Source organism: Drosophila mauritiana, unplaced genomic scaffold, assembly GCF_004382145.1.
Source record: "Drosophila mauritiana strain mau12 unplaced genomic scaffold, ASM438214v1 Y_33, whole genome shotgun sequence".
Taxonomy (NCBI): Eukaryota; Metazoa; Arthropoda; class Insecta; order Diptera; family Drosophilidae; genus Drosophila; species Drosophila mauritiana.
The window spans coordinates 286,899-309,573 of record NW_022881579.1 but is presented as its reverse complement, the minus strand read 5'-3'; the positions used below and the strand labels follow the sequence as shown (position 1 = coordinate 309,573).

The window sequence follows — 22,675 nt, the reverse complement described above, 5'->3', positions numbered from 1 at the left end:
CATTATCGTCTTGCATATTTTGTTTACATTAATAAATTGTAGTGATTTTACAAAAAACATTGAAATTTAGGACTAACATTGTGTAATTTATTTCTTTTCAGGTACCCCCGCCAGAAGGACGGAAGCATCGAGTCGCTGAGGAGCCTAAGGAGTCATCACAGGTGAGTTTTTGTTGTGTGTTGGCTGTGGACTGTTGCGGCCGCTGGAAGTGGGCCACTTGCAACAAGTTTGTCCGGCCGGAGTTGCAGGTGAATTGTTCTCGGTAGCAGCATCCCGCGCCGCCGTCATTTGGTGAAGATCCGTTATATCGTCAGTGGCAGATTTATGCAATTGTTTAATGAGTTCGTTTGTATTGCAGATGCAAATTGTTGGCCGTCAGCTGTCATTGCATTTTTATTGAGCTGCTGGCTTATGGTGGTGGCGTTCGTCTCGTGGCAGAGAAGTCGTCAGTGAGGATTGTAGCTCGGTCTATCACCGAGGAAAGCCAGGTCCGCGTCTTGTGGCCATAGCGTCAGGATTGGCAGCTTGGGGCCGCCGGTTCGAGATTTGTTGCAGAGGGCCGCCGCAACGTGATAGGCATGGAAATGAATTTAAGAATTGTATTTGGTAAGTATTATATATGTTATTTGTTTTTTATGATTGCATTAATTTTTGTTGTTTCAGGTACATTGAGTGGAATTTAATTTAAGGTAAGTATTATATTTGTGTATATTTGTTTATAAAGTTGCGTTTGTTATTGTTTTTCAGGTACTTAAGGAGGAAGCTAGTCTGGGGTGAGTATTGTATTGCTTTTATAATTGCGTTGATTTTTTTGCTTTTCAGGTACGTTTTGTGAGGGCTAACTTGGAGGCCCTTTTTATTGTGTTATTGCAGCTGGAATGCCGCGATTTTGGAGTCATCAAGTTGGCAATTAGATATGTATTATATTATAAATATATATTTCCCAGTAATAGCTTGTGTTCCCTTGTTTCAATAGTTGTAGTCTTGGAAACTGGAGCTGCGTGCTTGACATCAGCAGGATGGAGCCGTCTATTATCATCTGCTACTTTGTCTGTCCGGTTTGTTATTGTCTATATGCTCTTGAGTAATTTTTGTATCGAATTCTTATTTATTTTCCTTTTATTGCAGGTTAGCGGAGAATTCGTTGAAGATACGATACGATACGATACGTTGAAGATAGCACCGCACTAATTATCCTTATTAATGCAGTGGCGTCAGGAGAAGGAGACGGCATCATAAAATTGTCAACTTTTTGTGTTTAAAATCGCGAAAGTTGGCGATTTTGTTTTGTTTTTGCGGTGCCTGTCTCTTGTTGTCGGTTGCGTTGAAGGATTTACGTGCGTGGCGTCAGGAGGATGGAGTCGCATATATGTATCCTGCTAGTTTGCCTGGCAAGTTTTGCGTTTTTCTGTGTGTCCTTGATTAATTTTGTATAGTATTCTTATTGATTTTCCTTTCCTTAAAGGTTATCGGAAGATTATTGAACATACGATACTGCGGAAAATTATGCAATTTAGGGAAGGATTTTGAGGCTTTTAAATGTGGTGTCAGCTCCGCGATAGTGATCCTTGATAATGCAGTGGCATCAGGAGGTGGAGACGGCGTCGTAAAATTGTCAATTTTTTGTGTTTATAATCGCGAAAGCTGCCGCTTTTGTTTTTCTTTTGCTGAGACCGCCTCTTCTTGTTGGTTGCATTGGATCACCAGTTGGCTGTGGTCAAGGAGGTAGAGCAATATTTGATTGTTTTTTTTAAATTTCTTATTGGTTTATTGTTTTGTTTTCAGATTTTAGCGTCAACTAATGTAGACGCTCGTCGATCTGGGAGATTTTAATTTTTACTTTGTAGGTGGAGGTTTATTTTGCCTTTGATTACATTTTATGCAATATGTAGGTACAATTATTTGAATTTAGAGATTAACATTGCATGAGGTTAGTTTGGGGCTTGGACATAGTTAGTATTTAATATTAAGTTAGTATTTTTTGTAAGCTTTAGATTATAGACAGAGACATGGACTGGTAACATTATCGTCTTGCATATTTTGTTTACATTAATAAATTGTAGTGATTTTACAAAAAACATTGAAATTTAGGACTAACATTGTGTAATTTATTTCTTTTCAGGTACCCCCGCCAGAAGGACGGAAGCATCGAGTCGCTGAGGAGCCTAAGGAGTCATCACAGGTGAGTTTTTGTTGTGTGTTGGCTGTGGACTGTTGCGGCCGCTGGAAGTGGGCCACTTGCAACAAGTTTGTCCGGCCGGAGTTGCAGGTGAATTGTTCTCGGTAGCAGCATCCCGCGCCGCCGTCATTTGGTGAAGATCCGTTATATCGTCAGTGGCAGATTTATGCAATTGTTTAATGAGTTCGTTTGTATTGCAGATGCAAATTGCTGGCCGTCAGCTGTCATTGCATTTTTATTGAGCTGCTGGCTTATGGTGGTGGCGTTCGTCTCGTGGCAGAGAAGTCGTCAGTGAGGATTGTAGCTCGGTCTATCACCGAGGAAAGCCAGGTCCGCGTCTTGTGGCCATAGCGTCAGGATTGGCAGCTTGGGGCCGCCGGTTCGAGATTTGTTGCAGAGGGCCGCCGCAACGTGATAGGCATGGAAATGAATGTAAGAATTGTATTTGGTAAGTATTATATATGTTATTTGTTTTTTATGATTGCATTAATTTTTGTTGTTTCAGGTACATTGAGTGGAATTTAATTTAAGGTAAGTATTATATTTGTGTATATTTGTTTATAAAGTTGCGTTTGTTATTATTTTTCAGGTACTTAAGGAGGAAGCTAGTCTGGGGTGATTATTGTATTGCTTTTATAATTGCGTTGATTTTTTTGCTTTTCAGGTACGTTTTGTGAGGGCTAACTTGGAGGCCCTTTTTATTGTGTTATTGCAGCTGGAATGCCGCGATTTTGGAGTCATCAAGTTGGCAATTAGATAAGTATTATATTATAAATATATATTTCCCAGTAATAGCTTGTGTTCCCTTGTTTCAATAGTTGTAGTCTTGGAAACTGGAGCTGCGTGCTTGACATCAGCAGGATGGAGCCGTCTATTATCATCTGCTACTTTGTCTGTCCGGTTTGTTATTGTCTATATGCTCTTGAGTAATTTTTGTATCGAATTCTTATTTATTTTCCTTTTATTGCAGGTAAGCGGAGAATTCGTTGAAGATACGATACTGAGGAGAAATATTCGTTTTAAGGACAAATTTTGCAGCTTATTAATGTGGCAACAGCACCGCGCTAATTATCCTTATTAATGCAGTGGCGTCAGGAGAAGGAGACGGCATCATAAAATTGTCAACTTTTTGTGTTTAAAATCGCGAAAGTTGGCGATTTTGTTTTGTTTTTGCGGTGCCTGTCTCTTGTTGTCGGTTGCGTTGAAGGATTTACGTGCGTGGCGTCAGGAGGATGGAGTCGCATATATGTACCATATATGCTAGTTTGCCTGACAAGTTTTGCGTTTTTCTGTGTGTCCTTGATTAATTTTGTATAGTATTCTTATTAATTTTCATTTCCTTACAGGTTATCGGAAGATTATTGAACATACGATACTGCGGAAAATTATGCAATTTAGGGAAGGATTTTGAGGCTTTTAAATGTGGTGTCAGCTCCGCGCTAGTGATCCTTGATAATGCAGTGGCATCAGGAGGTGGAGACGGCGTCGTAAAATTGTCAATTTTTTGTGTTTATAATCGCGAAAGCTGCCGCTTTTGTTTTTATTTTGCTGAGACCGCCTCTTCTTGTTGGTTGCATTGGATCACCAGTTGGCTGTGGTCAAGGAGGTAGAGCAATATTTGATTGTTTTTTTTAAATTTCTTATTGGTTTATTGTTTTGTTTTCAGATTTTAGCGTCAACTAATGTAGACGCTCGTCGATCTGGGAGATTTTAATTTTTACTTTGTAGGTGGAGGTTTATTTTGCCTTTGATTACATTTTATGCAATATGTAGGTACAATTATTTGAATTTAGAGATTAACATTGCATGAGGTTAGTTTGGGGCTTGGACATAGTTAGTATTTAATATTAAGTTAGTATTTTTTTGTAAGCTTTAGATTATAGACATGGACTGGTAACATTATCGTCTTGCATATTTTGTTTACATTAATAAATTGTAGTGATTTTACAAAAAACATTGAAATTTAGGACTAACATTGTGTAATTTATTTCTTTTCAGGTACCCCCGCCAGAAGGACGGAAGCATCGAGTCGCTGAGGAGCCTAAGGAGTCATCACAGGTGAGTTTTTGTTGTGTGTTGGCTGTGGACTGTTGCGGCCGCTGGAAGTGGGCCACTTGCAACAAGTTTGTCCGGCCGGAGTTGCAGGTGAATTGTTCTCGGTAGCAGCATCCCGCGCCGCCGTCATTTGGTGAAGATCCGTTATATCGTCAGTGGCAGATTTATGCAATTGTTTAATGAGTTCGTTTGTATTGCAGATGCAAATTGCCGGCCGTCAGCTGTCATTGCATTTTTATTGAGCTGCTGGCTTATGGTGGTGGCGTTCGTCTCGTGGCAGAGAAGTCGTCAGTGAGGATTGTAGCTCGGTCTATCACCGAGGAAAGCCAGGTCCGCGTCTTGTGGCCATAGCGTCAGGATTGGCAGCTTGGGGCCGCCGGTTCGAGATTTGTTGCAGAGGGCCGCCGCAACGTGATAGGCATGGAAATGAATGTAAGAATTGTATTTGGTAAGTATTATATATGTTATTTGTTTTTTATGATTGCATTAATTTTTGTTGTTTCAGGTACATTGAGTGGAATTTAATTTAAGGTAAGTATTATATTTGTGTATATTTGTTTATAAAGTTGCGTTTGTTATTGTTTTTCAGGTACTTAAGGAGGAAGCTAGTCTGGGGTGATTATTGTATTGCTTTTATAATTGCGTTGATTTTTTTGCTTTTCAGGTACGTTTTGTGAGGGCTAACTTGGAGGCCCTTTTTATTGTGTTATTGCAGCTGGAATGCCGCGATTTTGGAGTCATCAAGTTGGCAATTAGATAAGTATTATATTATAAATATATATTTCCCAGTAATACCTTGTGTTCCCTTGTTTCAATAGTTGTAGTCTTGGAAACTGGAGCTGCGTGCTTGACATCAGCAGGATGGAGCCGTCTATTATCATCTGCTACTTTGTCTGTCCGGTTTGTTATTGTCTATATGCTCTTGAGTAATTTTTGTATCGAATTCTTATTTATTTTCCTTTTATTGCAGGTTAGCGGAGAATTCGTTGAAGATACGATACTGAGGAGAAATATTCGTTTTAAGGACAAATTTTGCAGCTTATTAATGTGGCAACAGCACCGCGCTAATTATCCTTATTAATGCAGTGGCGTCAGGAGAAGGAGACGGCATCATAAAATTGTCAACTTTTTGTGTTTAAAATCGCGAAAGTTGGCGATTTTGTTTTGTTTTTGCGGTGCCTGTCTCTTGTTGTCGGTTGCGTTGAAGGATTTACGTGCGTGGCGTCAGGAGGATGGAGTCGCATATATGTACCATATATGCTAGTTTGCCTGACAAGTTTTGCGTTTTTCTGTGTGTCCTTGATTAATTTTGTATAGTATTCTTATTAATTTTCATTTCCTTACAGGTTATCGGAAGATTATTGAACATACGATACTGCGGAAAATTATGCAATTTAGGGAAGGATTTTGAGGCTTTTAAATGTGGTGTCAGCTCCGCGCTAGTGATCCTTGATAATGCAGTGGCATCAGGAGGTGGAGACGGCGTCGTAAAATTGTCAATTTTTTGTGTTTAAATTCGCGAAAGCTGCCGCTTTTGTTTTTCTTTTGCTGAGACCGCCTCTTCTTGTTGGTTGCATTGGATCACCAGTTGGCTGTGGTCAAGGAGGTAAGAGCAATATTTGATTGTTTTGTTTAATTTCTTATTGGTTTATTGTTTTGTTTTCAGATTTTAGCGTCAACTAATGTAGGCGCTCGTCGATCTGGGAGATTTTAATTTTTACTTTGTAGGTGGAGGTTTATTTTGCCTTTGATTACATTTTATGCAATATGTAGGTACAATTATTTGAATTTAGAGATTAACATTGCATGAGGTTAGTTTGGGGCTTGGACATAGTTAGTATTTAATATTAAGTTAGTATTTTTTTGTAAGCTTTAGATTATAGACATGGACTGGTAACATTATCGTCTTGCATATTTTGTTTACATTAATAAATTGTAGTGATTTTACAAAAAACATTGAAATTTAGGACTAACATTGTGTAATTTATTTCTTTTCAGGTACCCCCGCCAGAAGGACGGAAGCATCGAGTCGCTGAGGAGCCTAAGGAGTCATCACAGGTGAGTTTTTGTTGTGTGTTGGCTGTGGACTGTTGCGGCCGCTGGAAGTGGGCCACTTGCAACAAGTTTGTCCGGCCGGAGTTGCAGGTGAATTGTTCTCGGTAGCAGCATCCCGCGCCGCCGTCATTTGGTGAAGATCCGTTATATCGTCAGTGGCAGATTTATGCAATTGTTTAATGAGTTCGTTTGTATTGCAGATGCAAATTGCCGGCCGTCAGCTGTCATTGCATTTTTATTGAGCTGCTGGCTTATGGTGGTGGCGTTCGTCTCGTGGCAGAGAAGTCGTCAGTGAGGATTGTAGCTCGGTCTATCACCGAGGAAAGCCAGGTCCGCGTCTTGTGGCCATAGCGTCAGGATTGGCAGCTTGGGGCCGCCGGTTCGAGATTTGTTGCAGAGGGCCGCCGCAACGTGATAGGCATGGAAATGAATGTAAGAATTGTATTTGGTAAGTATTATATATGTTATTTGTTTTTTATGATTGCATTAATTTTTGTTGTTTCAGGTACATTGAGTGGAATTTAATTTAAGGTAAGTATTATATTTGTGTATATTTGTTTATAAAGTTGCGTTTGTTATTGTTTTTCAGGTACTTAAGGAGGAAGCTAGTCTGGGGTGAGTATTGTATTGCTTTTATAATTGCGTTGATTTTTTTTGCTTTTCAGGTACGTTTTGTGAGGGCTAACTTGGAGGCCCTTTTTATTGTGTTATTGCAGCTGGAATGCCGCGATTTTGGAGTCATCAAGTTGGCAATTAGATAAGTATTATATTATAAATATATTTTTCCCAGTAATAGCTTGTGTTCCCTTGTTTCAATAGTTGTAGTCTTGGAAACTGGAGCTGCGTGCTTGACATCAGCAGGATGGAGCCGTCTATTATCATCTGCTACTTTGTCTGTCCGGTTTGTTATTGTCTATATGCTCTTGAGTAATTTTTGTATCGAATTCTTATTTATTTTCCTTTTATTGCAGGTTAGCGGAGAATTCGTTGAAGATACGATACGATACGATACGTTGAAGATAGCACCGCACTAATTATCCTTATTAATGCAGTGGCGTCAGGAGAAGGAGACGGCATCATAAAATTGTCAACTTTTTGTGTTTAAAAGTTGGCGATTTTGTTTTGTTTTTGCGGTGCCTGTCTCTTGTTGTCGGTTGCGTTGAAGGATTTACGTGCGTGGCGTCAGGAGGATGGAGTCGCATATATGTATCCTGCTAGTTTGCCTGGCAAGTTTTGCGTTTTTCTGTGTGTCTTTGATTAATTTTGTATAGTATTCTTATTGATTTTCCTTTCCTTAAAGGTTATCGGAAGATTATTGAACATACGATACTGCGGAAAATTATGCAATTTAGGGAAGGATTTTGAGGCTTTTAAATGTGGTGTCAGCTCCGCGATAGTGATCCTTGATAATGCAGTGGCATCAGGAGGTGGAGACGGCGTCGTAAAATTGTCAATTTTTTGTGTTTATAATCGCGAAAGCTGCCGCTTTTGTTTTTCTTTTGCTGAGACCGCCTCTTCTTGTTGGTTGCATTGGATCACCAGTTGGCTGTGGTCAAGGAGGTAGAGCAATATTTGATTGTTTTTTTTAAATTTCTTATTGGTTTATTGTTTTGTTTTCAGATTTTAGCGTCAACTAATGTAGACGCTCGTCGATCTGGGAGATTTTAATTTTTACTTTGTAGGTGGAGGTTTATTTTGCCTTTGATTACATTTTATGCAATATGTAGGTACAATTATTTGAATTTAGAGATTAACATTGCATGAGGTTAGTTTGGGGCTTGGACATAGTTAGTATTTAATATTAAGTTAGTATTTTTTTGTAAGCTTTAGATTATAGACAGAGACATGGACTGGTAACATTATCGTCTTGCATATTTTGTTTACATTAATAAATTGTAGTGATTTTACAAAAAACATTGAAATTTAGGACTAACATTGTGTAATTTATTTCTTTTCAGGTACCCCCGCCAGAAGGACGGAAGCATCGAGTCGCTGAGGAGCCTAAGGAGTCATCACAGGTGAGTTTTGGTTGTGTGTTGGCTGTGGACTGTTGCGGCCGCTTTAAGTGGGCCACTTGCAACAAGTTTGTCCGGCCGGAGTTGCAGGTGAATTGTTCTCGGTAGCAGCATCCTGCGCCGCCGTCATTTGGTGAATATCCGTTATATCGTCAGTGGCAGATTTATGCAATTGTTTAATGAGTTCGTTTGTATTGCAGATGCAAATTGCCGGCCGTCAGCTGTCATTGCATTTTTATTGAGCTGCTGGCATTATGGTGGTGGCGTTCGTCTCGTGGCAGAGAAGTCGTCAGTGAGGATTGTAGCTCGGTCTATCACCGAGGAAAGCCAGGTCCGCGTCTTGTGGCCATAGCGTCAGGATTGGCAGCTTGGGGCCGCCGGTTCGAGATTTGTTGCAGAGGGCCGCCGCAACGTGATAGGCATGGAAATGAATGTAAGAATTGTATTTGGTAAGTATTATATATGTTATTTGTTTTTTATGATTGCATTAATTTTTGTTGTTTCAGGTACATTGAGTGGAATTTAATTTAAGGTAAGTATTATATTTGTGTATATTTGTTTATAAAGTTGCGTTTGTTATTGTTTTTCAGGTACTTAAGGAGGAAGCTAGTCTGGGGTGAGTATTGTATTGCTTTTATAATTGCGTTGATTTTTTTTTGCTTTTCAGGTACGTTTTGTGAGGGCTAACTTGGAGGCCCTTTTTATTGTGTTATTGCAGCTGGAATGCCGCGATTTTGGAGTCATCAAGTTGGCAATTAGATAAGTATTATATTATAAATATATATTTCCCAGTAATAGCTTGTGTTCCCTTGTTTCAATAGTTGTAGTCTTGGAAACTGGAGCTGCGTGCTTGACATCAGCAGGATGGAGCCGTCTATTATCATCTGCTACTTTGTCTGTCCGGTTTGTTATTGTCTATATGCTCTTGAGTAATTTTTGTATCGAATTCTTATTTATTTTCCTTTTATTGCAGGTTAGCGGAGAATTCGTTGAAGATACGATACGATACGATACGTTGAAGATAGCACCGCACTAATTATCCTTATTAATGCAGTGGCGTCAGGAGAAGGAGACGGCATCATAAAATTGTCAACTTTTTGTGTTTAAAATCGCGAAAGTTGGCGATTTTGTTTTGTTTTTGCGGTGCCTGTCTCTTGTTGTCTGTTGCGTTGAAGGATTTACGTGCGTGGCGTCAGGAGGATGGAGTCGCATATATGTATCCTGCTAGTTTGCCTGGCAAGTTTTGCGTTTTTCTGTGTGTCCTTGATTAATTTTGTATAGTATTCTTATTGATTTTCCTTTCCTTAAAGGTTATCGGAAGATTATTGAACATACGATACTGCGGAAAATTATGCAATTTAGGGAAGGATTTTGAGGCTTTTAAATGTGGTGTCAGCTCCGCGATAGTGATCCTTGATAATGCAGTGGCATCAGGAGGTGGAGACGGCGTCGTAAAATTGTCAATTTTTTGTGTTTATAATCGCGAAAGCTGCCGCTTTTGTTTTTCTTTTGCTGAGACCGCCTCTTCTTGTTGGTTGCATTGGATCACCAGTTGGCTGTGGTCAAGGAGGTAGAGCAATATTTGATTGTTTTTTTTAAATTTCTTATTGGTTTATTGTTTTGTTTTCAGATTTTAGCGTCAACTAATGTAGACGCTCGTCGATCTGGGAGATTTTAATTTTTACTTTGTAGGTGGAGGTTTATTTTGCCTTTGATTACATTTTATGCAATATGTAGGTACAATTATTTGAATTTAGAGATTAACATTGCATGAGGTTAGTTTGGGGCTTGGACATAGTTAGTATTTAATATTAAGTTAGTATTTTTTTGTAAGCTTTAGATTATAGACATGGACTGGTAACATTATCGTCTTGCATATTTTGTTTACATTAATAAATTGTAGTGATTTTACAAAAAACATTGAAATTTAGGACTAACATTGTGTAATTTATTTCTTTTCAGGTACACCCGCCAGAAGGACGGAAGCATCGAGTCGCTGAGGAGCCTAAGGAGTCATCACAGGTGAGTTTTTGTTGTGTGTTGGCTGTGGACTGTTGCGGCCGCTGGAAGTGGGCCACTTGTAACAAGTTTGTCCGGCCGGAGTTGCAGGTGAATTGTTCTCGGTAGCAGCATCCCGCGCCGCCGTCATTTGGTGAAGATCCGTTATATCGTCAGTGGCAGATTTATGCAATTGTTTAATGAGTTCGTTTGTATTGCAGATGCAAATTGCCGGCCGTCAGCTGTCATTGCATTTTTATTGAGCTGCTGGCTTATGGTGGTGGCGTTCGTCTCGTGGCAGAGAAGTCGTCAGTGAGGATTGTAGCTCGGTCTATCACCGAGGAAAGCCAGGTCCGCGTCTTGTGGCCATAGCGTCAGGATTGGCAGCTTGGGGCCGCCGGTTCGAGATTTGTTGCAGAGGGCCGCCGCAACGTGATAGGCATGGAAATGAATGTAAGAATTGTATTTGGTAAGTATTATATATGTTATTTGTTTTTTATGATTGCATTAATTTTTGTTGTTTCAGGTACATTGAGTGGAATTTAATTTAAGGTAAGTATTATATTTGTGTATATTTGTTTATAAAGTTGCGTTTGTTATTGTTTTTCAGGTACTTAAGGAGGAAGCTAGTCTGGGGTGAGTATTGTATTGCTTTTATAATTGCGTTGATTTTTTTGCTTTTCAGGTACGTTTTGTGAGGGCTAACTTGGGGGCCCTTTTTATTGTGTTATTGCAGCTGGAATGCCGCGATTTTGGAGTCATCAAGTTGGCAATTAGATAAGTATTATATTATAAATATATATTTCCCAGTAATAGCTTGTGTTCCCTTGTTTCAATAGTTGTAGTCTTGGAAACTGGAGCTGCGTGCTTGACATCAGCAGGATGGAGCCGTCTATTATCATCTGCTACTTTGTCTGTCCGGTTTGTTATTGTCTATATGCTCTTGAGTAATTTTTGTATCGAATTCTTATTTATTTTCCTTTTATTGCAGGTTACCGGAGAATTCGTTGAAGATACGATACTGAGGAGAAATATTCGTTTTAAGGACAAATTTTGCAGCTTATTAATGTGGCAACAGCACCGCGCTAATTATCCTTATTAATGCAGTGGCGTCAGGAGAAGGAGACGGCATCATAAAATTGTCAACTTTTTGTGTTTAAAATCGCGAAACTATTTTGTTTTGTTTTTGCGGTGCCTGTCTCTTGTTGTCGGTTGCGTTGAAGGATTTACGTGCGTGGCGTCAGGAGGATGGAGTCGCATATATGTATCTGCTAGTTTGCCTGGCAAGGTTTGCGTTTTTCTGTGTGTCCTTGATTAATTTTGTATAGTATTCTTATTGATTTTCCTTTCCTTAAAGGTTATCGGAAGATTATTGAACATACGATACTGCGGAAAATTATGCAATTTAGGGAAGGATTTTGAGGCTTTTAAATGTGGTGTCAGCTCCGCGCTAGTGATCCTTGATAATGCAGTGGCATCAGGAGGTGGAGACGGCATCGTAATATTGTTAGCGGAGAATTCGTTGAAGATACGATACTGAGGAGAAATATTCGTTTTAAGGACAAATTTTGCAGCTTATTAATGTGGCAACAGCACCGCGCTAATTATCCTTATTAATGCAGTGGCGTCAGGAGAAGGAGACGGCATCATAAAATTGTCAACTTTTTGTGTTTAAAAATAATTGTGTTTGTTTTTATAATTATTGCATTAATTTTTGTTTTTGTTTTTTTTTAGGTACATTAGGTGGAAGCTAATCTGGTGGTGAGTATTATAATTGTTTTTATGGTTGCACTAATATTTTGTTTTTCAGGTACGTTTTGTAACTAATTAGGAGGCCCTTTGTTTTTGAAACATAGCAACGGAAGAGCCGCGGGTTTAGTGTCGTCGAGTTGGCAATTAGATAAGTGTTTTGTTAAAGTAATTAATTCCCAGTATTAGCTTGTGCTTCCTTGTTTCAGAGTTTACAATCTTGGAAAAAGCAGTTGCATGCTTATCGTTAGCAAGATGGAGCCGCCTGTTGTCGCCTGTTAATTTGCCTGTCCGGTTTGCTTTGTCCTTAATTAATTATCTTTTGTATCATATTCTTATTTATTTTCCTTTCGTTGTAGGTTAGCGGAAAATTCGTGGGAGATGCGATACTGAGGAAAAGTATACAATTCGAGGACAAATAATGCGGTTTATTTGTGTGGCGTCAGCTCTGCGCTAGTGATCCTTATTGAAGCAGTGGCATCAGGAGGTGGAGACGGCATCGTAATATTGTCGATTTTTTGTGTTAAAAGGCGCAAAAATTGGCGATTTTGTTTTACGATTGGTGGGCCCATCTCCTCTTATCTAATGCATAGGCTGTAGGTAAGCTATTGTCTGCGGTCGGTGCGGTAAGTGCTTTATTTGATTTAATTTTGTTTATTTAATTTGTTGTTGATTGTTTGCTTTTAGCTTTTGGCGTCAGCTCTCTGTTGGCGCTCGTCAAGCTGAAAGTTTATGGGAGCAGCCATGGAAATGGAAGTAAAATTAGAGATTGGGTGAGTATTATATTTGTTATTTGATTGTGTAATTTTGTGTTTTTTCAGGTACATTTGGTGGGAGGTAAGTATTATATTTATAATTTTTTTGTTTTTATAATTATTGCATTAATTTTTGTTTTTGTTTTTCAGGTACATTAGGTGGAAGCTAATCTGGTGGTGAGTATTATAATTGTTTTTATGGTTGCATTAATATTTTGTTTTTCAGGTACGTTTTGTAACTAATTAGGAGGCCCTTTGTTTTTGGAACATAGCAACGGAAGAGCCGCGGGTTTAGTGTTGTCGTTGTTGTTGCTGCTGGCTTCACTTTGGGTTAGGCGCGTAGGCGGGCTTTTTCTATAGCTCAAAGGCACGGCGGAATATCGATATGCTATCAATTTCCCTGCAGCTCGTTATCGATATTTCACGCCTTTTTTTTTGGCGGGCCTATCGGCTATTATCTTTTTTGCCGCCAGTCTATCGCCGGGCAGAAATACTAGAAATGTTCAAGTTAGTATTTTTGTATTGTATTGAGGACCCATGCGGAAAGTAATATGCGGCGACTAGGTAGGTTCCCACCCCAACACCCTGGCGAGAAGGTTTATCCACCCCCGAGAAAAAGAAGGCTCTCCCATCGAGATTATTATAATTATTTTTTCATGAAATAAAAAAAACAACAATTAAATATTGTTAAAGTAGTTTAAATTGTAAAGTAATGTATAAGTAATGTATATATTGGTATGCCTATGCTGTAGATTCCAATTAAGAAAATTTACAAAAAAAAAACTTTATATTTGATAGGAGCTGCTAGAGTTTACAAAATATAAAACAGGCCTTGTAATAAACGTCAAGTTCATATACATTGTCAGTAGAATATTTGGAGCTTCCAAATGCCAATCAACTGATTTTGGCACCATACCATACCTTTCAGGCCTTTGTGCTGTAATATAGAAGTAGCCCCGTGAAAACGCACTCAACTGCATTCGCTGTCGTATTTTAATTGAATTTAAGCGGAGAGCAGCTCTCGCGTTCGTCTAGTCGCGCTTGGTCAGTCGTGAGGTGACAGTGTTGCAACTAAAATGGATTATGAGCCATCCGAAAAGATCATTGGTAATTTAATTTCCCTAAGTTGTACTGCGCTACTCTTCCCAAACCGTTGAACTTTGTTCCTTTTCGAGAAGAGCAGCAGATTAATGCAATTTTTTTCGGCAGATCGCTACCATGTCATCCGTAAATTGAGCTGTGGCGACTACTCTACTGTTTGGCTGTGCTGGGACTTGCAGGCAATGAGATATGTGGCAATTAAAATTTTCAAGTCGGCACCGCACTTTGACAAGACGATAAGGCACGAAATAAAGATACTCAAGACGGTGCGCGAGACCGATCCATCGAATCCACGCCGTCGCAAAACCGTCCAGATGCTGGACGACTTCAAGATCACCGGCCATAATGGCACCCATATTTGTATTGTGTTCGAGATGCTGGGTGACAATCTCCTGAAACTCATACGGAAGTCCCAATTACGCGGTATTCCACTGGCCAACGTCAAAGCTATTACCCGCCAGGTGCTGGAGGGTCTTGACTATCTTCACACGTGCTGCCAGATCATCCACACGGACATAAAGCCCGAGAATGTCTTCCTGTGCGTGGACGAGCCTCATGTGCGCTCACGCTCCGTGGAGAATACATCTTCGGCTACGAATGGACCGCATTCGGATCTAACCCTTTCAACACTTCCTCCGCCGCCGCAAGCAAAGCACAAGGCTAAACAGGATCCGGCGTTAGAGGAATGCAATGTCAACGTAAAGATCGCCGATCTGTGCAAATCTTGTTGGGTTAATAATCACTTGACTGAGGACATTCAAACGCGCCAATATCGGTCACTAGAAGTTATTATCGGTGCGGGCTATAACACCTCTGCGGATATCTGGAGCACTGCATGCATGGTATTCGAACTGGCCACCGGTGACTATCTTTTTGAGCCACACTCCGGCGAATCGTACACCCGCGACGAGGACCATTTGGCCCACATCATCGAGCTGCTGGGTCCAATAACGCGGTACATTTTGTTAAACGCCACCTATGCGGCGAAGTCGTTTACCCGTTCCTGCGAGCTACGAAATATCTCGGGCCTTAAGCCCTGGGGCCTAATGGACGTTCTTCTGGAGAAGTACGAGTGGTCGCAAAAGGATGTCATTCGCTTCGTTCCTTAAGCCCATGCTCGAGCTCGATCCGAACAAGCGTGCCACCGCTGCGGAGTGTCTGCAGCACCCGTGGCTTAGATAAGATACGATGCAACCTGGTTGTTGGCTGCGTGCCACCCAGCCAGCAACAGCAGATGGAGGGGGAGCTCTAGCAGGAACCGGAACAGGAAAAGGAACAAGAGCAATAGCACTAAAAGGTGGATCACACCGGCAGTAACAGCAGACGGAGAAGTTGGCAGGGGCTATATAGAATCTTCGGCATCGGTGGCTACTTTGGCTTCCATCTCATCAATTGCTTCCATATCGGCTGCAGCAATGGCGGCACTGAAGGACGGACCTTATTTGGTTGCACCCTTCGTAACCACAGCCTCAGCACCACCCACTCCACATCCCCACGCATCCATTTCGACAAACACGGCCAGCACAGTGCCAGCTACACCTACACGTCGTCGCATCGCTCCCGAAAACGATTTGGACTTGGTTGAGGACTTGGGTGTGGCACTTGCTCAAATAGAGGACCCGCAGACACCCACCAAGAACAAATCGCATCGCTTTTTCTGGCGCAAGGCACTGCAACGTGTCTTCCAGCGTCGTAAGTGACGGCGTCCCGCTGCCCCGCTGGCATCGTCCCGCCCGTCGCTGTCGTCGTCGCAACCTGGCTGAGATGCAAATGCGCCTGCTGTGCCACTGCGTGCAGCCCGTGTGGCCCTGCTCAGCTGCATCCCCTGGCGAACCCTGGCAACATACGCAACAACAACTTTTACTTCAGCAACCACCAAAGCATCAGCAGCCAGCATTACAGCAGTCTCCGTGATTCAGTTAACTCAATTAAATTGAAATTATAATATTGTATTACCGCCTACACGAACACGTCCCCACGAATCCTGTACATAGGCTCGACAGTTCTCGATACCATTATTCATTTTTATTTAAAGCGACGCATAAGAGTGCGATGGTAGAGCATGAGCAAGTGCCGCATAGAAACCATATATGTGTTAGTGTACATTTACCCGAGATGCGAATCGGCAATTCTACATTTATAAGAGTACATAGTTAAATGAAATGGAGTCGATCCATCGATGGGTGTCTCACACGCGCCATCGTCGATTCGATGGAATAGGGCAGTAGGGCAGCACGTCTGAATTTTTATAAGCATATGTATATGTACATGGATGCAGAAACTTGAGCTGAACATAACAATAATGAGAACGTAGTTAATTAGTTTATCCTCGGCTTAGTGATCGACATGATCAATTTGAAATGGCATTAGTAACTCTTAAACACGTAACCTGAAATAGAAAAGCGAATGCTTTTCTATAACGTAACAACCACAAGTGAAAGTATCCTTAATTAAAGCATCCGCCTCAAAAAAATCGTATTGTTCAACATTAAATAGTAGAGCAAGCGCAAAATAATTTCAGCTTTATCAAATAGATAAATGTTCAAGACACAGACACACCAAATTTGGCACTTTATCAAGACTAGAGCCACACAAAATTTATTAAATTTGTCTGCCCTATCACGTATATATATCATAATTAAATGTTTGCAATACTCATATGTGAAAAAAAATAATATAAGTTAGTATTTTTTTTTTGTAAGCTTTAGATTATAGACAGAGACATGGAGTGGTAACATTATCGTCTTGCATGTTTTGTTTACATTAATAAATGGTAGTGATTTTACAAAAAACATTGAAATTTAGGACTAACATTGTGTAATTTATTTCTTTTCAGGTACCCCCGCCAGAATGACGGAAGCATCGAGTCGCTGAGGAGCCTAAGGAGTCATCACAGGAGAGTTTTTGTTGTGCGTTGGCTGTGGACTGTTGCGGCCGCTGGAGTGGGCCACTTGCAACTAGTTGTCCGGCCGGAGTTGCAGGTGAATTGTTCTCGGTAGCAGCATCCCGCGCCGCCGTCATTGGTGAAGATCCGTTATATCGTCAGTGGCAGATTTATGCAATAAATCGTTTTATTGCAGATGCAAATTGCCGGTCGTCAGGAAGAGGAGTTGCGTAGAGTAATCCACGCAGCTGTCATTGCATTTTTATTGAGCTGCTGGCATTATGTGGTGGAGTTCGTCTCGTGGCAGAGAAGTCGTCATTGAGGATTGTAGCTTGGTCTATCACCGAGGAAAGCCAGGTGCGCCGCGTCTTGTGGCCATAGCGTCAGGATTGGCAGTTTGGGGCCGCTGGTTCGAGATTTGTTGCAGAGGGCCGCCGCAACGAGATAGGCATGGAAATGAATGTAAGAATAGTATTTGGTAAGTATTATATATGTTATTTGTTTTTTATGATTGCATTAATTATTGTTGTTTCAGGTACATTGAGTGGAATTTAATTTAAGGTAAGTATTATATTTGTGTGTAATTGTTTAGATAGTTGCGTTTATAATTGTTTTTTAGGTACTTAAGGAGGAAGCTAGTCTGGGGTGAGTGTTGTATTGCTTTTATAATTGTGTTGATTTTTTGCTTTTCAGGTACGTTTTGTGAGGGCTAATTTGGAGGCCCTTGTTATTGTGTTATTGCAGCTGGAATGCCGCGATTTTGGAGTCATCAAGTTGGCAATTAGATAAGTATTATATTATAAATATAATTCCCAGTAATAGCTTGTGTTCCTTGTTTCAATAGTTGTAGTTTTGGAAGCTGGAGCTGCGTGCTTGACATCAGCAGGATGGAGCCGTCTATTATCATCTGCTACTTTGTCTGTCCGGTTTGTTATTGTCTATATGCTCTTGAGTAATTTTTGTATCCAATTCTTATTTATTTTCCTTTTATTGCAGGTAGCGGAGAATTCTTTGAAGATACGATACTGAGGAGAATTATTCGTTTTAAGGACAAATTTTGCAGCTTATTAATGTGGCATCAGCGCGGCGCTAATTATCCTTATTAATGCAGTGGCGTCAGGAGAAGGAGACGGCATCATAAAATTGTCAACTTTTTGTGTTTAAAATCGCGAAAGTTGGCGATTTTGTTTTGCTTTTGCGGTGCCTGTCTCTTGTTGTCGGTTGTGTTGAAGGATTTACGTGCGTGGCGTCAGGAGGATGGAGTCGCATATATGTATCTGCTAGTTTGCCTGGCAAGTTTTGCGTTTTTTTCTGTGTGTCCTTGATTAATTTTGTAACATGTTCTTATTGATTTTCCTTTCCTTACAGGTTATCGGAAGATTATTGAACATACGATAATGCAATTTAGGGACGGATTTTGAGGCTTTTAAATGTGGTGTCAGCTCCGCGCTAGTGATCCTTGATAATGCAGTGGCATCAGGAGGTGGAGACGGCGTCGTAAAATTGTCAATTTTTTGTGTTTATAATTGCGAAAGCTGCCGATTTTGTTTTCTTTTGCGGAGACCGCCTCTTCTTGTTGGTTGCATTGGATCACCAGTTGGCTGTGGTCAAGGAGGTAAGAGCAAAATTTGATTGTTTTGTTTAATTTCTTATTGGTTATTGTTTTGTTTTCATGTTTTATGATAGCGTCAACTAATGTAGGCGCTCGTCGATCTGGGAGATTATAAGAGTAGCAGGAAGGATAGATTTTGCAGCTCCGCGCTAGGTGCTCTGATCGAAGCGTAGGCAGCTTATATAGCCCGCCTATTGCAGCGCAGCACTGCAAGTAGATTGCATCGGTGATAAGGGATACTATCAGGGACCGTGTGGAAAGAAAGTTCAGGTAAGTGACGTAAGTAAACTAATCCTTTTCATATCGATCTTCCGATTCGTCTTTTAGGCCTTGGTTGGTTTTTTCCGTATCGTTTCGTCAGGATCAGCTGTAGTGCGTTTTCGTAAGGTTGATTATCCGGATGCTTTGAGGTGAGAGTATTGTTTATATTTTATTGCCATTATCTAATTGAATTAGTATTCCAGGAAAATTGGGCTGCGTCGAGGAAGTTGATGACCGTGCAAGAGTTTGGGAGCTGACTGAAGTGCGCTTTTCCATCGGATATAGATATCGTTAGAATAGATATAAGTAGATGTAGGTTTAATTGGATGTTTCCATGTCAAGATTGATATCTCTTCCTTGTATGATTAAGGCCGATAAACTGTCGATTTTCTTCTCTAATTGTCGACTCTATTTGCTAGGTTTGTTGTGTGGTCGTCCGAGAGGCCTTTTTGTAAGTTAGGATTGGAGTTTATTGGCGATGGCGTGGCTTCATCAATAAATCTTGGTTTGAAGCTAGCTCTGGCAGCTCTGCTGGTGGTAGGAGGGCTGTCATTTCTACCTTGCATGGGATTTGAAGTACCTTTTTCAGGTTCCTGGTCATTTTTCTTCACTCCTTTGTTTTCGGAGCATTTCCTGGTAATTTTCCAGATGTCTTTGCGCTGGGTTGCTTGTCTTGAGTACCATTCTTGGCTTTGCATTGTTTTTTGAAGTTAACCTACCCTTTTTTGGTATCTTATTAGTGTTTCGGCGCCATTTATTCAGCCGCATCTGAACGGCAGTGTCATGGGAGGAAAAACGTGGCCTTCTGTCATTCATATTAACATCGACTTTCTGGCTGCTTCCTGGCGGGCTTCAGCGATTGATCTGCTCAGGATTGCTGAGCTGTGTCGCAGCCGAGGGGTATTATTGCGTGGAGGAGGGCCTTGACGTCTATAAAAGTTATTTGTTGCGTCTTTAATTATCCGAATTTTGTTTGTGTCAATGTTGTTTGCCGCAAGCTTTTGTTTTTCGGCCTTGTAAGCGGGGTATCCTTTGTAAGCACTGATGTGCTCTCCAGAGCAGTTGACGCAGGTAGCAGGGTGGTTCTTGGCTTGGTGCAACAAGATGACAGGTGATCGCCAGCGCATTTCATGCATCTTGGTGGCCTCATGCATGAGTTTTTGGCATGCCTGTAGCCCTGGCATCTGTAGCACTGGACCGGCTCCCGTGTCCTGTTTTTTCTTTCAATGTCTACCCTTTGCCCACCGATTTGTTTGAGTTAGATAATTTTGTCATGACTGCCGTCCTTGGCCATGACGATCTCCACTTCAAACATGCGCATGGGGCCACCTGTAGCCGGATTCGTCATATTTCTGACGAAACGCGCTGTGAATCGAGCGTCAGCAACTCCTTGACAATTCACGAGCATGGAGTGGAGTGGTGGAGATGTCTGATTACTACTCGGAAGCCCCTCTCGGACTTTGGCTGGTTGGTGAATAGAAAAGCCGTTAGCTATAAGGACATCTTTGATTTTGTGGTAGGCGGTCATGTCCCTGGCCTGAATCCTGACCCCGTTCCCTTAAATTGCCCTGGTAGTGTAGCTGGAGACTCCTGATGTATAGTTTAGCTTTTCCAGGAGCGGGACAATTTCTTTGACGTCGTTGACGAGTATGGGTGGTGCTCTGCGGCTGTGTGCACAAGTTTCCAAGGTGGTAGCTCAGCATCTGTATTTTGAGGGGCTGGCGTCGTTGCGCTGCGTGCAGGAGCATTGGTGCTGCAGGGTAACGGCTGGTGGGAGTGTCGATTCCTGGTTTTGGATTCCTCATATACAGATTTGGCTGCCTTGCTTTGGAAAACGGGTGTGGTGAGGGGTGGAAAAATGCTGGGAGATTTGAAATTGGAGGTCGCGCATAATCTTTTATTAGGTGTCTTGAAGCTTGAGCTGTCCAGATCGTCATTTGTCCTCTTGGCCGGAGTTTTCGTTATTGGAGCCGGAACAGAGGCTGTTCCAGCAACCACTTTCGAAAAACTCATGCGCTGCTCGTCTGGGCTCCTGGACGGTGAGTTGAATAAGTCCCGCTTGGCAGCCGGCCGACTAAGGGTTTGGGCTGTTGTTAAATTCACCACAGTGGGCATGGCGCTATTGTTGGGTTTTAATTTTAAATCACCCTGAGAAAAGGGTGTAAAGAAGCATTCCTTTTGTAAGGGGAAATGCTTCTTTTCCCAGTATTTACAGAGCGAATGGTGGGTGTAATGACCCGCTTAACCACAGTAATACACGTTAGGGTTTATGGCTTGTAATGAGTTAGTTTATTTGGTTTAATAATATTCGCGCACCCACTCCGCTTCACAGTTCGCACCCGAATAATCCCTTCTCTCACTCCTCTGCTGGGCGATCGTTCGCGCCTGTCCCGTCGCTGCTCTCTCGATGCTTGGTTGTTGGCAATGCCGGTTGCCACATCCCTCCTTTATTGACGAGTTTTAGCTTTAATGGCGGCAGGGGTGGCTGGATCCCGAGGCCTCCTTCTGTGGGCTGAAGTACTGCGACCTCTGAAGTTGGTGTTGATTCCGGTAGGCTGGCATCTGATTGCGGCGTTGGGCAGGAGGCTGGATACGTCTGGCTAGCCGGGACTTTCTTAAGATGTGAGGCATTTCTTGTTAGTTTTCCACCCCTTCGATCACCACAATGTTATTGTGTCGTTCTAACACCGTAAATTCCGTCTTGTCGAAGTTTGATGTAAGTTTGTTTGGGAACACTACGTTTTTCAAAAGTACCTTGTCGCCACTTCTATATCGACTTCCTTTGCCCCTTCTTTTGTCGGCTGCCTGCTTTCCCTTATATTTTCCAATAATGTCTTTATCTCTTTCCTCAGAGTCTAAGGTTTTCTCGTAGATATCCCCAACGCCTGGTATTTTGTCACGGATGACTCTGCTGAACATTAGCTTTGTGGGCGCTGACCCTGTTGTTCCATGTGGGGTTACATTGTACATCAAAATAAACTTTTGGATTTCCTCTTTGTAGTTTTTCCCATTTGCGTATGCTATTTTTAGGCGTTTCACAAGGGCTCTGTTCATGTTCTCAACTTCCCCGTTTGCTTGCGGCCAATACGGTGGGGTCCTAACCTGTTCAATGCCGCACGCTTTGCAGTAGTTAGAAAACTCCTCGCTAACATACTGGCGTCCGTTATCAGTTCGTAGGTACTCAGGATATCCCAGTCTACAAAAGATTTCTTTCATTGCCTCTATCAGGGTCGTTGAAGATATGGTTTTAAGAAACTTATGCTCCATATATCGTGAAAAATAGTCAATAAAGACTAGAACATATTCATTGTTAGGTAACGGACCTAGCAGATCCGACGCTACCCAAATCCACGGGCCAGTGGGAAAAGGATTTCTATCCATAGGCGGTGGTCGGATGTCTTGAGATACCAGGCAACAATCTCTGCAAGCTTTGACAAACTTTTCTGCCTCTCGGTCTATTTGTGGCCACCATACTTTGGACCGCAGGCGGCGTTTCATTGCTGTCTCGCCGGGATGACCTTCGTGGGCTAACTCCAGTATTTTCATTCTTAGAGATCTCGGCACGACTACTCGGTTTCCCCTCAACAGGAGCGAGCCAACCGCTGACAGCTCGTTACGAAACGGATAGAAGCTCACTGAAACTATCAGGCTTCCAGGAGTCGTTTTCCAGGCAACCGATTTGCGTCCATAATCTCTTCATCCCTCTTGGAAGATTCTGCTATTTCCGAGATTGTCATAGATTTTGGGATGGAGCTCTGTACGACGCGTAGGATGCTGTATTCCGTCCTGAGATCGATTGGTTCTACCGTAGATAGTTGGCAGAGACGAGACAACGCATCTGATATGTTGTCTTTTCCGGATTTATAGATAACGGTGAACGTATATGCCTGGAGTCGCAGCAGCCACCTTTCAATGCGGGCCGGGGGCTTGGATGTTGGTTTGAAAATGGCTTCCAAGGGTTTGTGATCGGTTACGAGTTCGAAGTGCAGCCTGCCAGAAAGTAATAAAATT

The 22,675-nt window shown here is 41.7% G+C and overlaps 4 long non-coding RNA genes and 1 pseudogene across 4 annotated transcripts; all 5 read left to right on the top strand.

Annotated features, from left to right (window-relative positions):
- Window positions 1-2,532: 2,532 nt before the first annotated feature.
- Window positions 2,533-2,984, top strand: LOC117150128. Its single transcript, XR_004460711.1, has 3 exons — window positions 2,533-2,627; window positions 2,685-2,710; window positions 2,844-2,984. It is a non-coding gene; the product is annotated as an uncharacterized LOC117150128 (long non-coding RNA).
- Window positions 2,985-4,587: 1,603 nt separating this feature from the next.
- Window positions 4,588-5,024, top strand: LOC117150126. The gene is made up of 3 exons (XR_004460709.1): window positions 4,588-4,682; window positions 4,740-4,765; window positions 4,899-5,024. It is a non-coding gene; the product is annotated as an uncharacterized LOC117150126 (long non-coding RNA).
- A 1,618-nt stretch (window positions 5,025-6,642) lies between these two features.
- LOC117150129 lies at window positions 6,643-7,077 on the top strand. The gene is made up of 3 exons (XR_004460712.1): window positions 6,643-6,737; window positions 6,795-6,820; window positions 6,955-7,077. It is a non-coding gene; the product is annotated as an uncharacterized LOC117150129 (long non-coding RNA).
- A 1,581-nt stretch (window positions 7,078-8,658) lies between these two features.
- LOC117150127 lies at window positions 8,659-9,112 on the top strand. The gene is made up of 3 exons (XR_004460710.1): window positions 8,659-8,753; window positions 8,811-8,836; window positions 8,972-9,112. It is a non-coding gene; the product is annotated as an uncharacterized LOC117150127 (long non-coding RNA).
- A 4,602-nt stretch (window positions 9,113-13,714) lies between these two features.
- LOC117150121 lies at window positions 13,715-15,670 on the top strand (annotated as a pseudogene).
- Window positions 15,671-22,675: the final 7,005 nt, after the last annotated feature.